The 16,055-nt window shown below is 42.0% G+C and overlaps 1 long non-coding RNA gene across 1 annotated transcript in view; it reads right to left on the bottom strand.

Moving 5' to 3' along the window:
• Nucleotides 1-9,624: 9,624 nt before the first annotated feature.
• The window catches only part of LOC134728960 (uncharacterized), a 43,755-nt gene continuing 37,324 nt past the window's right edge, over nt 9,625-16,055 (bottom strand). The window contains exon 3 of the long non-coding RNA XR_010109807.1: nt 9,625-15,321. This is a non-coding gene — a long non-coding RNA (uncharacterized LOC134728960). The remainder of the gene's footprint in view (nt 15,322-16,055) is intronic.

Raw genomic sequence — 16,055 nt, 5'->3', positions numbered from 1 at the left:
ATTATCTTCATAAAAAGAAAGATCTGGAGGTTGAAACAGGGCCAGCCTCCTGGGCTTCCCACTGAGAAAAAGCACAGAGGCAAAACCTACTTCTGCCCACAAGTCCACACATGCCTGTCATTATTTACCAGAACTCAGCCACAGAGTGTTTAGATAAAGGCATTATATCTCAGGAAAGTTCTAGAAAATGTGCTGTAGTGGCCTGGGAGCCTGAGAAGAAGGAAAGGAAGGCAAGAACATGTATGATGTGCCAGGGAAACTGAACAAATGGGAGTTTTTAAAAGACAAACCAAGAGAAGGAATGTGAATCTCCAGGCCTCTAATTATGTAGGTTTATGGGTGGGAGTCCCAGCCACACAGGAGATAAATGAGAGTTATCCTATCAGAGATGAGTCTTCTCTAGATGGGACAAAATGATGAAGTAGCTGTAAAGTAAGTGAGGAATGCTATCATTATGTTTATGGATTAAGTTGGAATAGTATCTTTAAAGGAGGCTCAAAAATCATTTTCTCTACATATGTATCTTTCTAATCTGTGGACCAGTGCGGCCTCTTTTTCATTATGTCCAGAGATCTATGCTGTAAGTTATGCTAACAACTACTACCTTTTGCATGTACACAGGGGGTTTTCCTGAATCTATCTATTCTAATGCTTTTTTTTTTTTTTTTTTTTTTTTTTTTTGAGGCAGGATCTCGCTCTGCCGTGCAGTCTGGAGTGCAGTGACACAATCACAGCTCCTGCAGCCTCAACCTTCCAGGCCCAAGCAGTCCTTCCATCTCAGCCTCCCAAGTAGCTGGGGCCACAAGCGTGTGCCACTGAGCACAGCTATATTTTTAGTAGAGACAAGGTCTCACCATGTTGCCCAGGCTGGTTTCGAATTCCTGAGCTCAAGCCCTCCCACCTCAGCCTCCCTAACTGCTTGGATGACAGGCCTGAGCCACCGTGCCTGGCTCTAATGCTATTAAGAAAGAATTGGCAAATGTGTCGCCCAGGAATAGGAAATGTAATTATTCCATTTACGCAACTCACTTGGCTTTCCTCTACTGTGAGAGGAATAGCAAATGAGATGGCTAAACTGAAATATCTGACTCGTAAGACAGATCCCCTTCCTTCCCTAAATGGAATGTTAAGGAGACAATCAGCTATACAAATGGCTAAATTTTAAAATATGTATTTCACAGATAGGTTACCTCAACTCAACAGCATCTCACTCACTTCTCTCTCTCTCTTTCTCTCGCTCTTAGTTCAATTCAGTGTTCTGGGAACACCTAAACTCCTGCTAAAGAAAATAATATAAACGTGCTGTCAGCACTATCACTTATGATATGAAGAGCCCCCCATGCTGGCTCCAGGACAATGGGACCCTTTAATCCTCGGAGAATGGGGGTCAACCTGTCACTTCAGAAAAGCCATTGCTCTCTGAGAAAGTATCAGCATAGATGTCCCTGAGCCTCATAATTCTGTGTCTCGTAGCCTGCGCTTGAACCCACATCCAGCTTTTCCCTTGGCTCTCTACCTCTGTCCCCCGTCCCTCTCCTGGTTCCAACCTGGCCATTATTTCCTCAGTGTCTGTGCCAGAGGCCACCAGGAGCCACTACCTCTGTTTCTGACTGTAGGGCTCTGCTCTGAAGTCTCAGACCTACTCTGTCAGCTCTTTCCTGCCTATACTTGCCTCCCGACAGTGACAGCCCAATCTACCCAGGTCTAGCAGGACCTAACCCTTCAATTCTACCAGGAATTAATGAATTGGGTTGTAACAGCTCTCCTTTTTTGTAGGGTAGTATTTTTTATGCTACTTCCTAGTTACCATGCTATGGGCACCTGGTATGATGGGCTCCATGGATTCCTGGTGTATAAGGGGATACAAAGACACACAGAGAAGAAGTGTGCCTCTGCTCAAAGGAGGGGCATGTTAAAGGGCCAGTTGAAGTCTGCTCCAAAGAGAGACATGCAGAAAGGCTTGTTTCACTTTAGGAAGATTTCTTCAGTGACTTACAGGAAGAGAAGACAGTCATCTCAAAGTTAAGAAAACATTTCACCAGAATCACTGAGAACTTACAACTCTTCAAATTAAGAAGTTCATTGAAGTCATACTTAAATGAAATAAGCAGTATTGGACTTTGGTTAAGGAACAAGATATGTGAAGAGAGTCAAGATAATCTTATGTACAAGTCAGGAGAGGTGAGTCAGTGTATTTTTTGTATGGATAAAAAAAAGCCTCAACTATCCAAAGCCCTCAGTCTTGCAGTACAGTTTACATCAAAAGGAGCTGAGAAGGTGAAGAGCAGCCCCTAGCATGCTGAGCCCACCAGGATGTTTCCTGAGACCCTCCAGAGAAGGGACAGGGCACAGAAACATAACACAAAAACAAGTAGGGGCCACATGTTGGGGTGAGCAGGAAAAAAATGAATGATGACAAATTAGACACTAGAACAGAAGCCACAGCGTCCTGAGAAAAGAGGATCAGCCAGAAAAAAATCTAAGACTGAAGAGCTTTGCTCCCTGGTGGGAAGCAAAGAGCCACAGGCTCTGCTTCTCAGGGTAGCATCCTCAAAGGCAGGATTAGGGGATTGCCATGCTGTGTGCCCTTGTGGATAGAAGCAGAAGGAGAAATTCCCAAGGCCAGCAGCAGAGCATCAGGAATGGCTGCCAGTCGGTGCAGCTGAACAATCTCAGGGGTCATCTACTATTTATGGTGCCATTGAGGGTGTGGCTTAATTTCCTCATCTATAAAATGGGGATAATCATAGCACCTACCTCATTTAAGATTGGTGTGAGCATTAAAGGGTTTAGCACCTACAAAGTAATGCCTGGCACATAGTGAGCACTCAGTAAATATGAGCATTATAATTATGAATATTACCAACATTCACAGCTGGATCATGTACATAGATTACGGTATTTACACAAGTGACGCCATGAGTTAGTGTTTTATAGGTCCTGTCTCCAGCATTGGGTGTAGTGGAAAGCATGAGCAGAAATGGACCAAAATTGTATAAAGTGGCACTATAATAGAACAGGGTCACCTCTATGTGAGTTGAAAAGGGCAAGTACAGGAAAATGCTGTTTGAATCTTCAAGTATTAATGATTTAACCTTGTATGATATTGGAACTCAGACATGCTCACTAGTTAAATTCTGAATCGATTCTTAAATTGTGCAAAGTTAGGAGTGAGTCCCGTGTAATTTTAGCTGGAGAGAAAAATGCCTAGTGGCTCAGACTCAGCTCTATGTAAGGGAGCTTGGCATGTTATTCAAGAGGCAGAGACAGCTGGGTCCTGAGGGTCAGTCACAGGGTTTTCATGGGGGAATTCAGGGGCCAAAGTCTAGGCAAAGGTCAAAGCCAAATTTGGGAACCAAGCCAAAAAAGTCTTCCTTGCCATCCCAGATTGTTTTTACAAAGCCGCTCATGGGTTTGACAATGAAGCATATTAAAGGCTACCCATCAATTAGTCAGGGTTCTCCAGAAAAACAGAACTGAAAGGGTGGGTGGGTGTGTGTGTAGAGAGAGAGAGACAGATTGATTTTGAAGAATTGGCTGGCTCACATGATTATGGAGGTTAACAAGTCCAAAATCTGCAGGGTAGGCCTGCAAGCTGAAGACCCAGGGACAAGATGTTGCATCTCAAGTTGGAAGGCAGCCTGCTGGTATAACTCCCTCTGCCTCAAAATAGCTCAGCCTTTTTTCTTTTAAGGCCTTCAATTGATTGGGTGAGGGTCACCACATTTTGGAGAGCAATCTGCTTTAGTCAAAGTCTGCTGATTTAAATGTTCACCTCACGTAAATATAGCTCACACAAGCATCTAGAAAGCTTGACTGAATATCATGGCCTAGCCAAGTGGGCACATAAACATAACCATCACAACCCACTCTCGAAAATTAACAGGCAGCCCTCCGAATCCCATCACTGAGACTTGAGTCTCTACAAATGACCTCAGGCAAAAGAGCTAAGGAAGTTCCTGTCTCTGTACCATTGATAGGGCAGAAATGTCCTATAGCAACACAGCCTCCTAAACCATATGTGTATTTCAAACTGTTGGCTCTGGTGTTTCAACTCGAGATGCTACAATGAAAAGGTTAGAAGAGGGCCGGGCGCGGTGGCTCACGCCTGTAATCCCAGCACTTTGGGAGGCCGAGGTGGGCAGATCATAAGGTCAGGAGATCAAGACCATGTTGAAACCCCATCTCTACTAAAAATACAAAAAAAAAAAAAAAAAAACTAGCCAGGCACAGTGGCGGGCGCCTGTAGTCCCAGCTACTCTGGAGGCTGAGGCAGGAGAATGGCGTGAGCCCAGGAGGCGGAGCTTGCAGTGAGCTGAGATAGCGCCACTGCACTCCAGCCTGGGTGACAGAGCGAGACTCCGTCTCAAAAAAAAAGGTTAGAAGAGGATGGTAATATGTCAACTCAGCATGGTGATAAAGAAATTTTTTCATTTTTTTAGAAAATCTGTTTGTGAGTAGATATTGTCCGTTGACATTTTTAAATTCCTATGAATCTAGCCTAGTTTGGTGTCATTTACCACTTGCCAGCCTGGTTAGTCCTATGAGTTTAAGAAGAAAGGACAGATTGGCTCTGGCACATGTTCAGTCTACAAATACCCATCAAATACGGGTGAAAATTATTCTGGAAGGATGAAAATATATATTTACTTCTTGCTTATAGATCAAGAGGCAAAATGCATAGCAAAATGTCTTGCACGTATTCAAATATTGAGTGAACCGAATCAAAATAATTTTTAGCAAGTTCTTTCCCTCACTGTACCTTAATAAATAGGTAATTTACTAATAAAAAGCTTATCTAGAAGTTGCCAGGATATTACATTTCTTTACATACATACATTTATTTATTTATTTAGAGACAGAATCTGACTCTGTCGCCCAGACTGGAGCGCAACGGCGCGATATCGACTCTGCAACCTCTGCCTCCCGGGTTCAAGCGGTCCTTGTGCCTCACCCCCCTGAGTAGCTGGGACTACAGGCATCCGCCACCTCGCCAGGTTTTTTTTTTTTTTCTTTTTTCTTATTTTTTTTTTTTTTGTGTGTGTGTGTATTTTTAATAGAGACAGGGTTTCACCCTATTGGCCAGACTCGTCTTGAACTCCTGACCTCAAGTGATCCACCTGCCTCAGCCTCCCAAAGTGCTGGGATTACAAGTGTGAGCCACCGCTCCTGGCCCCATTTCTTAGAGTAGAAGTCACTCTGTGGGAAACCATGGTTTTATTTAAAATATGCAATATGAATGCATTAAGGTACATAGGCCTTTTGTTCTAATTTCAGCAATACAGGCTTCCTGTGCGGAATTGTCAGTTAGGCCTTAAGGAAAACTTACGTAGGCCTGGCACCAAGGAAGACGCCGCCGCCCCACCTCCTGAGCCGCCGAAGGCGCGTGGAGGAGGAGCAGGCCTTGGCGCGCGCCTGCTCTCCACCAGTTTGGGGACGTTGCCGGGGCCCTGCGTTGCCCAGAGGTGCCACCTCTTTGAGCTGCAGCCGGGCGAGAAGATCCGCAAGACGAAGAAGCTGCGGAGAACTTGGTCGAGAGTTTCAGCCGCATTGCTTTGAAGAAAGGTGACACCACCTTTGATAAGATGGAAAGCATTCGCTGTCAAAAGGTGCTGCTGCTCTGATAGGTCTAAGAACCCCTGTTCTCACGAAGCAGCATGGAGTCAAGGCTTTCTACATTCTGGCCTTTGCTTATTTCTCTAGGCTGCTCAGCTAACTTTTCTGAAGTTGCTACATTATTACTGATAAGGGGCTCCTCAGAACGGCAAACCGTCCACCTTCACTTGCATTTTCAGTTAGGGAGAACAGACCAACGTGGAGGAAGGGATTTGGCTATTGCTGAGAGTGATTAACAACCAAAGCCATGAAGACTCGGAGACTGCGGAGACGCGTGTCTCGTTCAGCAGTTGGCTTGGATTAGGCTGCAAAGCGCAAAGGCTAAAGGGCAGTACACAATGTACACAGTTGGTGCTAAGAAAGGCTCTTGGTGGCCGGGCGCAGTCGCTCACGCCTGTAATCCCAGCATTTTGGGAGGCCGAGGCAGGCAGATCACAAGGTCAGGAGATCGAGACCATCTCGGCTAACACAGTGAAACCCCATCTCTACTAAAAATACAAAAAATTAGCAGGGCGTGGTGGCGGGCGCCTGTAGTCCCAGCTACTCGGGAGGCAGAGGCAGGAGAATGGCTTGAATCCAGGAGGCGGAACTTATAGTGAGCCGAGATGGCGCCACTGCTCTCCAGCCTGGGCAACAGAGCGAGACTCCGTCTCAAAAAAAGAAAAAAAAAAAAAGAAAGGCTCTTGGCCAGGAAAGGTCGAGGCTGCTGTAAGCCATGGTCTCAAATCTGCACTCAAGCCTGGGTGGCACAGCAAAACGCTTCCTTGAAAAAAACAAAAAAGAAAGAAAGAAAGAAAGTCTCTAGGGACTGAGAAACGTGGTACCACCATGCCCGGCTAATTTTGGTATTTTTAGTAGAGACGGGGTTTCACCATGTTGGCCAGGCTGGTCTCGAACTCCTGACCTCAGGTGATCTGCCTGCCTCAGCCTCCCGAAGTGCTGGATTACAGGTGTGAGCCACTGCGCCCGACCTATCCTGGAAAGCAATTTTTAAGACAAAACACTAGAGATGATCAGACTTCCTCACCAGAGAGAGAAAGATTATGTGTTTTATCACATTGGGGAACAACAAGAGGTTTTTGACTCTGAACCTTTTAAAGGCCAGTCCATGTTATAACGGAGAGTGTTGGTTTTGCTTTTCCACTTAAAAACTGTATTTAAAAACAGAAAAACTCATTTTCATATTTATGTCCAGTATTTGGGGCTTAGAAAGTATGTTGTCATTAGAAACATTGTCAAAATTTGTTTTATGGTCTATATAGGTATGCACATAGTTATGTAATATCAATATATCCCAAATTAACAAAAATGTCTTCATTTCCATATGTACAGATACCTTTGCATTTTGATCCATAGAACATAGGAGCATGTTCTTAGTCTATCTCAAAGCTCCATGTGTTTACATATTACATGAGTAGGCTATTTTCAGAAGTGAGTTTTGCTTCCATGGTAAGAGTGAGCATTTTGCCAAGAACACATGCACAAACACTCAGAATCATACCACTTGGATTCACACATAGGCATACCCAGTCCCATGCACAAAATCCCACACCACCTAAAGGGAACACAGTTGATTCCAGGAACCTTAGAATATGGCCATACTTACTTATCTCGAAAATCAATTTCCACCAACCCAAGCTCAGTATTCATTCATAGCAGGAAGCTGGATTCAGGGTGCTTTTCCACCTGAAAGCCAAAATAGTGCCACATTTCTGATCATCTAGATTATTCATCAAGTGAGGGATTCCACAATACATATTATTTTCTGTGATGCCTGAGTGTGCCTGTAATTACAGAAAAGTCGATGAGCATCAGACCACGCTGTATCCTGTTTGCACAGGTCTTTTGTTAACTTATGACATTACAAAACCCATTGGGAAATAGTGGTCAAAGTAATGGCCCCAAATAAAGCAGACAGGACATTTGTGGAAAAGGCCCAGGATTTTTGTGCCAGATTTTCCAGTCCATTTGGTTGCAAATTGCAAACTCTTTTTTGAGAAGAAAAAAATGTTTATGGTAGGAAAAAGCTCTCTTCCATACAGTTTGTAACCAATGTGCTCATCTATGGATGCCATCTTGAAATCTTAGTTGGTGATGGACTCCCACCTTATAGCCCACCAAGAAATTCTGTAAGTCATCTTTGATGTACATGGGAAGATTGTCATATCTTAATTCAATTGGAATAGAAAGAAAGCAATAAAAAATTTCTGCCTCAGATAACGAAGGAGACCATACCTGGAAAAGAGTTTTGATGGTCAACTCCAGTGAGTTGGTTGCAAATATTATCTTTTACTTGGACCTCAGAGCCATCTAGAAAAATGTAGAGTAATGGTCAGTACATTAGTGCTGTTAAAGAATCCTTCAGGGATCCTTGGTTGATGTGGACATTGGGTAGAGGGCATAGAGAAGGTGAGTTTAAAAGCGTAGGCTGAGATGCTGCTGGGCCATCCTCCTTGGTGAATAAGGAAGGAAAGGAAAAGATCAGGAAAGAAATGACAGAACCTTGTTTTTCTAGCTAAGGCAGCTTAGTCAATGCGAAATAGTCAATGTACATATAGGTTAATACAAAAATTCATTGTTTGATTCCATGATAGTATCTCTTGACTCCCCTGGTCATTTTGAAGCCCTGGAAAATGAACTTTTTCAATAATATACAATCTCTAACTTTCCTACAAAAAAAAGAGTGAGCATTTTGGCTTATGTATAAGTTAGAAATAATTGTTAATTTTTAATATGTACTTCATGGTAAAATGTCTCAGACATATGCAAGCAATTAAATACCAAACTTACAGCCTGGCACAGTGGCTCACGCCTGTAATCCCAGCACTTTGGGAGGCCAAGGTGGGCGGATCATGAGGTCAGGAGATCGAGACCGTCCTGGCTATCATGAGGTCAGGAAATTGAGACCATCCTGGCTAACACAGTGAAACCCTGTCTCTACTAAAAATACAAAAAATTAGCCAGGCATAGTGGTGGGCACCTGTAGTCCCAGCTGCTTGAGAGGATGAGGCAGGAGAATGGCGTGAGCCCGGGAGGCAGAGCTTGCAGTGAGCTGAGATCGGGCCACTGCACTCCAGCATGGGTGACAGAGTGAGACTCTGTCTCAAAAAACAAACAAACAAACAAAAAAAACCCAAAAAAGCAAACTTAGACCAGTGGTGTTAACTAGTTTCTAAAATTTGATTTTTATTTGTAACAAGTCATTTACTTAAGGCCCAATGAACATAAATGGAATCACATTGGTTTATGTTTAAGGAATACACTGAGATTGCTGCTATTCTATTTATTTCACATAAAGAATAGCCAGATTTTACTTTGGAACCTCCTGGAAGCTCTTCAGTGGTCTTTGAGCTAATACAATTTATCTTTCATCACTAAAAGACCATTATTCTTATGTCATAATGAGAATAATCATTTAAGTACCTGGCATAATTGAGACTGCACCACTGCACTCCAGCCTAGGGGACACGGCAAGACCCTATCTCAAAAAAAAGGAAAAAAAAGTAAATACTTGATATACTTGGCATAATAAATACCTAAAGGACACCTTACTTTATAAATTTATTTTTTCTTGCTGTAATGGGAATACTGTAAATCATGCATTTGTATTAATGGTATTTCTTAAAACAATAGATGTAACTGTGAACTAAATCAGTCTGCAAACTATTGTAGGCATCTGTATTCTGTTTTAGGTACTGTAAACTTTGTTGGAGTCTTCAGTTGGCAGATTATGTTGTAAATATATTTGTATATGTTAAAACATTTTAAAATGTTTTGTTTAATAGAATAAATATCTTTATTGGAGTGATAGCTGTGAAGGTATAAAACTTCACATTTGGATAAAACTCTACTGTTCACAAAGTTAAAAAAATGAAGATCAAAATATTAGGGTTAATATAAACAGAAAGTTAGGACTGCATCTTTTAGATAATAAACAGATAATCATTGTATTGGTCTATTCTCACATTGCTATAAAGAACTACCTGAGACTGGGTAATTTATGAAGGAAAGAGGTTTAATTGACTCACAGTTCCACAAGCTGTACAGGAAGCATGGGTGGAGGCCTCAGGAAACTTACAAAAATCATGATAGAAGGTGAAGGGAAAGCAGGAATGTCAAACAGCAAGGGGGAAATCTGCTCCCATGATCCAATCACCTCCCACTAGGCCCTTTCCCCGACATGTGGGGATTACAATTCGCTATGAGATTTGAGTGGGGACACAGAGCCAAACCATATCATTTCACCCCTGGCCCCTCCCAAATCTCATATCCTTCCCACATTTCAAAACCAATAATGCCTTCCCAACAGTCCCTCAAAGTCTTATTTCATTTCAGCATTAACTCAAAAGTCCAAGTCCAAAGTCTCATCTGAGACCAGGCAAGTCCCTTCCACCTGTAAGTCTGTAAAATCAAAAACAAGTTAGTTACTTCCAAGATACAATGGGGGTACAGGCTTGCGTGAATGTTCCATTCCAAAAGGGAGAAATTGGCCAAAACAAAGGGGCTATAAGCCCCACGCAAGTATGAAACCCAGCAGGGTGGTTACTAAATCTTAACATTCCAAAATAATCTCATTTGACTCCATGTCTCATATCCAGGGCATGCTGATGCAAGGAGTGAGCTCCCAAGGCCTTGGGAAGCTCCACTTCTGTGGCTCTGGGGTATAACCCCTGCAGCTGCTTTTACGGCTTGGCATTGAGTGCCTGCAGCTTTTCCAGGTGCATAGTGCAAGCTGTCAGTGGATCTACCATTTTGGGGTCTGGAGGATGGTTGCCTTCTCACAGCACCACTAGGGAGTGCCCCAGTGGGGATTCTGTTGGGGCTCCAACCGCACATTTCTCCTCCACACTGCCCTAGTAGAGGTTCTTCATGAAGGCTCTTTCCCTGCAGCAGACTTCTGCCTGGACATCCAAGTGTTTCCACACATCCTCTGAAATTTAGGTAGAGGCTCCCAAACTCTTGCCTTCTGCACACCTGCAGGCCCAACACCATGTGGAAGCTGCCAAAACCTGGGGCTTGCATTCTCTGAAGCAACAGCCTGGGTTGCACCTTGGCCCCTTTTAGTCACAGCTGGAGCTGGAGCAGCTGGGAAACAGGGTGCCATGTCCCAAGGTTGCATAGAGCAGCAGGGTCCTGGGCCTGGTCCATCAATCCATTTTTTTCCTCCTAGGCTACCAGGCCTGCAATGGGAAGGGCTGCCTTGAAGGTCTCTGAAATCCCCTGGAGACATTTTCCCCATTGCCTTGGCTATTAACATTCAGCTCCTCTTTACTTATGCAAATTTTTGCAACAAGGTTGAATGTCTTCCCAGAAAATGGGTCTTTTTTTTCTTTTCTTTCTTTTTTTTTTTTTTTTTTTTGAGATGGAGTTTCACTCTTGTTGCCCAGGCTGGAGTGGAATGGCACGATCTCAGCTCATTGCAACCTCTGCCTTCTGGATTCAAGCAATTCTCCTGCCTCAGCCTCCCGAGTAGCTGGGCTTATAGGCATGCGCCACCACACCTGGCTAATTTTGTATTTTTAGTACAGACGGGGTTTCTCCAAGTTGATCAGGGTGGTCTCAAACGCCCACCCTCAGGTGATCCGCCCACCTCAGCCTCCCAAAGTACTGAGATTATAAGTGTGAGCCACTGCGCCCAGCCTGGGTCTTTCTTTTCTACCACGTAGCCAGGGTGCAAATTTTCCAAACTGCTATGATCTGTTTCCCTTTTAAATATAAGTTCCAGTTTCAGATAATCTCTTTCTTCACACATATAAGCATGCACTTGCAGAAACAGCCAGGTCACATCTTGAATGCTTTGCTGCTTAGAAATTTCTCCTGCCAGATACCCTAAATCATCTCTCTCAAGTTCAAAGTTCCACAAATCTCTAGGGCAGGGGCAAAATGCTGCCAGTCTCTTTGCTAAAGCATAACAGTGACCTTTACTCCAGTTCCCAATAAGTTCCTCATCTCCATCTGAGACCATCTCAGCCTGGATGTTATTGTCTATATTACTATTAGCATTTTGGTCAAAACCATTCAACAAGTCTCTAGGATGTTCCAAGCTTTCCCACATCTTCCTGTCTTCTTCCAAACCCTCCAAACTGTTCCAACCTCTGCCTGTTACCCAATTCCAAAGTTGCTTCCACATTTTCAGGTATCTCTAAAGCAATGCCCCACTTTCCTGATACAAATTTTCTGTATTAGTCCGTTCTCACATTGCTATAAAGAACTACCTGAGACTGGGTAATTTATGAATAAAAGAGGTTTAATTGACTCACAGTTCCAGTTCCACATGCTGGACAGGAAGCATGGTTGGAAGGCCTCAGGAAACTTACAGTCATGGTAGAAGATGAAGAGAAAGCAAGCACATCTTACCATGGCAGAGCAGGAGAGACAGAGAGTGAAGGGGAAAGTGTCATACACTTTTAAACCATCAGATCTCGTGAGAACTCACTCACTATCACAAAAACAGCAAGGAGGAAATCCACCCTCATGACCCAATTACCTCCCACCAGGAGCATCCCCTCACATATGGGGATTACAATTCGACATGAGATTTGGGTGGAGACACACAGCCAAACCATATCAATCAAAAAAAAAGAGAAAAGCTTCTATAGAATTGTGGTCTGGCATCCTGACAGCAAATGTCGATTTCCTTATGAAGATAAAATCCTTTTAATTATCAGAGTAAGCACCCTCCAAATGCCCCACCATATAGTCTTAAAGTGTGGAAATATATTCCTTTTTCATTCTTTATGGAATAAACAGAGAGAGCGGTACAAGTTGTTGAGGAGTGGCCTTTGGTCCTCTGTGTCAGGAATGCAGAAAGGATAAGGCTCCCAATTGTGCTGTCAAGTCAAAAGATGCTGATAGAACTTGTGGGGGAGACACAGCTTTCACCCTTGGGTTACTGACTCATTTTGCAGGAAGATGACCATCTTTTACTGCCCAACGACATCTTTCTACCAATGTGAACAGAGACTAGCAGCACAGTGATCACCTGCAGATAGACCTGGCTTTATCTGTACATAACACCAAAAGAAAGAACCTGGATTCCAGAAGGAAATAAAGATTTTCAGTCCCTGCAAGAATTCTCAATGTTCTTCACATAATTTGGAGGTATTGTTTCTGATATATGGGTTATTTTAATGGTGGTATCTGTTTTTTACCCGTAAATGTTGAGGGCATCTTACACTTCTCCTATGTAATAGTTTTCCTTGGGAAAAATCTCATAGAGCCGTCATTCATAAAGTGTGTTCCAAGGAACACAAAGTCATCAGGAATCAGGGTTACCTGTGATGGTGGGGGAAGGATTCTGAGATCAACTGGAGAAGCACATGATTAAACAAAACTTAGTAGGTCTCTATTGTAGGACTTCTCAGAGACCTTAATATGCTTACAGGGGTTGCCATTTGTGTGTTTTGCGTGTGTGCACTGTGGGTGTTTTATGTATTATGTGTCTGTTGTGTGAGTATGTGTATGTTTTCTATGCGTTGTATTGCAGAACTTTTTCAGGGCGTATACAGAGTATAACCTGGAAAATCTAATTTATTTAACATTAACTTTTCAGACATACTTCTTAAGCTGTATTTTGGTTTTTTGCACTTTAAAATGTCAGTGTACTTTTACAGCAGATGAACTAGTTCCTTATAACATAGCTTTTTCTTGTTTCTCAGAATTTTAGCTAAGATTGTACAAAAGAGACTTCTATTAAATAGATATAATTCCCTATCAAGTCTGTAATCAACTTGAAAAGTGTTCATCTAGAAACTGAATACATTAGGCCTTGATATTAATAACATAATATAATGCAGTATTTTAGATAATATTCAAAGAGGAAATAAAGCACTAATGAAAGAGTAGCAATCATACTTCAAATATTATAATTTTAGATTAAAATGCTCTTATTTTATTATACACAAAATAAATTACAAAATAAGAGCATTTTACTATAAACACAACATAAATGAAGCATACTTATTCATTTTACCATAATTTAAATACTGACATTGCACAACAATTCCTAAAACTTTTGTGATTCATAAGTTAATTCCCAGCCATTAAGTACCTAAATAATGTTAATATTTTATCTTCTTTTTCTTTCTGGGCACTTCCTTCCTTCACTTGAACTAACAATTTTCTTTTCAGCCATTCTCACCCATCCAGCAATACCTGAGCAAATATGCTGGCATATAAAGGCAAATCATGATTGCCTTGCTTAGCTGCAGAAAGTCACCCAATGCCTATTTACCATCAATCAGCTAATACTGTGGTTCCAAATGTTAATCTGGCAAAGTTCAACAATTCATTTCTTATATTTCAAAAGTTAAGGGAAATTCTACTAACTATAACACTAAATGTCTGCTTTTAGCCAAACTACATTAATTATAATTAATCTATTAAGAATACCCCAAGCTAATCAGAAGCTGTATGTAGGTCATGAATTAGAAATAGATGGGGAGGGCTGGGTGTGGTGGCTCACGCCTGTAATCCCAGCACTTTGGGAGGCCAAGGCAGGTGGATCACTTGAGGTCAAGAGTTCGAGACCAGCCGGGGTAACATGGTGAAACCCTGTCTCTACTAAAAAAATACAAAAAATTTATCTGGGCGTGGTGGCACGCGCCTGTATTCTCAGATACTCAGGAGCCAAGATTGCGCCACTGCACTCCAGCCTGGGTGACAAAGCGAGATTCCATCTCAAAAAAAGAAAAGAAAAGAAAAAAAATAGATGAGGAAATGAAAATGAATGATTACTTAATAAATAAAATCAGGTAATATGATAAATGAAAATCTTCAAAACATGAGCAACATGGAAAAAAATAATGAAAAAAACATTTAGGATTATGGAATTTAAAATGTCCAACCTCTGATGACAATGAAAAACATGTATTGAGAAGTTACTATGTGTCAGGTACCACGTTAAGTGACTCAACGTGTACCATTTCATTCCCTCTTCATCATCCTGAAATAGGTATAATTTTTGTTCCTATTTTACCATAAAGGTAACCGATTCAGAGGGGTTAAGTAATTGCCATGGTTGTACATCTAATAAGTAGCAAAGCTGAGATTTAAACACACTCTCTTACACTCCACCCTGAATACGGAGACTGTATTAAATTTCTGTCATTTCATAACACATCCCAGTTTAGTGGCTTAAAACAACACCCATTTATCATCTCAGTTTCTATAGGTCAGGAGTTGAGGCACAGCCTAACTGGGTCCCCTGCTCAGGGTCTCACAAGGCTGTGATCTAGGTGTCGACACAGCTGCATTCTTTTCTGGAGTCTGGAGTTTGGGGTCCTCTTCCATGTGTATGTGATTTCAGAGAGTTCACTTCCTTGAAGCTGGAGGACTGAGGTCCCTGTTTTCTTGCTAGCTGTCAGCCAGGGGCCACTCTCAGACTCAGGAGGCTGCCTGCAGTTTCTTGTCACATGGTACCTCACTACGTCATGGCCAAAAGGAGAATCAATCCTTCCAGTCTGCTATAATGGCAGTTTACATAGCAATAACATAACCACGGAAGTGACGATCCCACCATCTTTGCCATATTCTGTTCACTAAATGCAACTCATTAGCTCCAACAACACTCAAGGGGAGGAGATTATACAAGGGTATGACTCATTGGGGTTTATCTTAAAATCATGCCTACTGTAAGTACCAATGTTCTGTTCCTGTTTTATTTACTTAACTGATGACTGTCTTCTGGATTGGAGTCAATATTACCTGGGAAAACACCAAAGCAATCAAGTTAGCCATGACTTGTACATATGCAAATGACAGAAACAAAATGATAGTTTCAAGTAGACAATAGGGGCTCCCAAATTCTGTAAGCTTGAGGACTATTGTGTCTACAGTAAATCTATGATTTCATTGTTGAATAATTTGAAGTCAATATTAGATGAATTCCCCCAGTAAATGAAGAACATTACTTAGCGGTCAACACTAAAGGCCAATTTTCCAGATGCCAGTTTCTCTATTAGTGAACTTGGCTTAAAATAAGTAAGGACCATTTAAGTACTCAATTTTTCTAACTAATAACCAAAAAAAAAATCAACACCATGTTGAACCTGATCCCCCTGCCCAAAAAAAAAAAGGTTTTAGTGACAACTCTCGGAATTGGTGAATTTGGGACCCAGCTGCTTATAGGCATTACCACTGGCAGGATTATCAGGGGGTACTCCCTTCTGTAAAGTACTATTGTACTGGCTCTACTAGTCATTCCTTCAGGGTTACAAGGAAGTAATATGCACAAATTGTTAACCAACATAAAAGTTTATTTCAAAGAACCATGGGAAAGGCCAGCAAAAGGAGGCATTATTGATCAGCAGTGTAGGTATTCAGGGACATTGGTTTACCCATTAAAATGTGCAGCCAGTATCGTAAACAACCAGTGATATTTGCTCACTATTGCTCCAGAAAAAACAACAGCCTAAAGCTGAGTCATCAGCTTTCTCTTT

This window comes from Pan paniscus, chromosome 15 (genome assembly GCF_029289425.2).
Source record: "Pan paniscus chromosome 15, NHGRI_mPanPan1-v2.0_pri, whole genome shotgun sequence".
In the NCBI taxonomy this organism is placed as follows: domain Eukaryota; kingdom Metazoa; phylum Chordata; class Mammalia; order Primates; family Hominidae; genus Pan; species Pan paniscus.
Note: the sequence above shows the minus strand (reverse complement) of the source record. Positions and strands in the feature narration are given on the sequence as shown.